Consider the following 2,192-nt stretch of genomic DNA (forward strand, 5'->3'; position numbering starts at 1 on the left):
TAGAATATATTCAGGCTTGTCTTTATTTCCATTAATTAAATAATGAAAGATAAAAGTTTAAATAATTACTGATGTGTCCTATATGCTAGCATGAAAAGCAGAGTGAGCACTGTCACTGAAAGGTTATGTCACTCAAGAATTCATTAAACATTCATTAGCCTCACCTCAGGTAAAGGTGTCCTTGTTTACATATTTGCAGATTTGCATACTTATGCCGTAAACAAGATTTCAAAAATGTTTATGATCCTATGACCACCTTAATTATGAATTCCCAAACAGATAAATGATAAATAAATAAATAAACAAATCCTAATGAATGTGGTCATTTTTTTTTCCTACCTGGTCCTTTATGTAGTTCAAAGTACAAGGTGACATGAAGATAAGTGAAGTGCCAGTTTGGGTGCCTCCATCTCCCTCCTGAATCTTGATCCAAAGCCAGAAGGGGTTTGGGGTAGGATGCTTGGTCATTTGGAAAGCTGCAGGGGTTGGCCTAGCAGATGGAGAAAGGGGAAGGTTTCTGTGTCTGAATGACATCCTCATCCTCCAACATATGGCTTTAACCATTTTTTTGTGTTTCACAGAGAAATCACAGGCTGGAACGTATTTAAATTCTTTGATAAGATTTTCGTGAATTTTCAGCAGAAATCCTCCACCGTGGTTCTGGGGTAAGGCAGAACAACACTGGGGATGTGTAATCTGGGAAGTGGCCTTTGCGTCTGGTCTAAGTCCTCACTAGTTTCAGATACTCCCAGATATTTTCCAACAAGTCATCAAAATTCCAGGAGTGATGGGCAGAGATAGGTACAATGAGGCATTTTATAGACGATACGCAATTTCTCAGTGTAGATCTGATCAATCTTATTTAACTAACACGTAGATATCAGGGGATATAAATTCTGTTTCCTTCCACCACTTCAATGAAGTCACTAGCTGTGGTATCGTGACGGTCACAACGGCATTACGAATTTCGTACTCAGCCAGAAAGCTCTTCACAGTTTCAGCATCCAGCTCACTCTGAGGGCAAGAGGCTTTCAGATGAATGCGTCCCTTATCTTCTTCTTAAAACCAATATTAGAGGGTTTGTTGCTCAAGTGAATGCCAAAGCCTTCCAGCTCGTTTTCAATTATCTTCTTATGTCTCAACAGTTCAGGACATCCAGAACAACCAGGATCAAGTTACATGTTCGGGCCACTGCAACGACTTGACGGCCTCTGCCTCTCCCATCCTTGGCACCCTCAATGATACCTGGGAGATCCAGGAGCTGCATCTTGGCCCCTTTGTATCTGATGACACGGGGCACAGTGGTTAGAGTAGTGAATTCAGGCTGCCACCTCAGAATATACCCCTGCCAAGTTACTGAGCTGGGCTGACTTCCTCATAGTTAGAAAGCCCACAAACCTAATTCGAGCACCACCTGTCTTGGCTACACAAAACCTTCCGGCTCACCAGCACCACCACCTGTTCGAGTAATGAGTTCTCCGCGAAGCTTACCAGAGCGAGCCTTAAGCAGCCCTAAGTGGTGTGCTGTGGTCTTGTTCTTTTAGTCCGAGCCATCTCGGCTTCGATCTCCGAGGTGTTGGCTAAGGTGCTGCCCCTAGTGGCGAGTCCCTGGGGGGGTGCAGTGGCCTCCACACTGACTGCCTCTGTCGCATACCCGCCAGCAAACCCGCCAAAGCCAGCGGGAGCTACTGCAGTGCGCAGGCGCGATACTTCCTACTTTTCGCGAAAGTTCAGGGTGTGTGTCTTCTATTCACCGCGACAATACAGCGCGCGGAAAGGTCTCCTCGCTGACGCCATTCCAATTCCGCCGTGTTTGGAGGAAGGTTTTCTGTTGTTTCGGGTCCTGGACTGCGTCAGTGAGTTTGGACCTCTGTTCTGGCCCCTATGTGCACACAGGTATGTAATGTCAAAAACCAAATTCTGCACACACAGTAAAACAAAGCAGAAAGATGAATTTGTTTGCAAGGCTTACGACCTGCAAAACCGGGAAACTCAAGGCTGCGGGAGCAATAAGTTCCCTGTTATTGACTAAAGGCGTTTGTTTTTAAGCACTACATGATTATATTTTAATACATAACCAAAATACAGAACACCGTAGTAAATTTTTTTTTTTTTTTTTTGTGGTACACGGGCCTCTCACTGCTGTGGCCTCTCCCGTTGCGGAGCACAGGCTCCGATGCGCAGGCTCAGCG

At 45.1% G+C, this 2,192-nt stretch overlaps 1 pseudogene; it reads right to left on the reverse strand.

Annotated features, from left to right (window-relative positions):
* Positions 1 to 490: 490 nt before the first annotated feature.
* The window catches only part of LOC103087157 (developmentally-regulated GTP-binding protein 1 pseudogene), a 2,942-nt pseudogene continuing 1,240 nt past the window's right edge, over positions 491 to 2,192 (reverse strand).

The sequence above is a fragment of the Lipotes vexillifer genome, unplaced genomic scaffold (assembly GCF_000442215.2).
Source record: "Lipotes vexillifer unplaced genomic scaffold, Lipotes_vexillifer_v1.1 scaffold287, whole genome shotgun sequence".
NCBI lineage: Eukaryota > Metazoa > Chordata > Mammalia > Artiodactyla > Lipotidae > Lipotes > Lipotes vexillifer.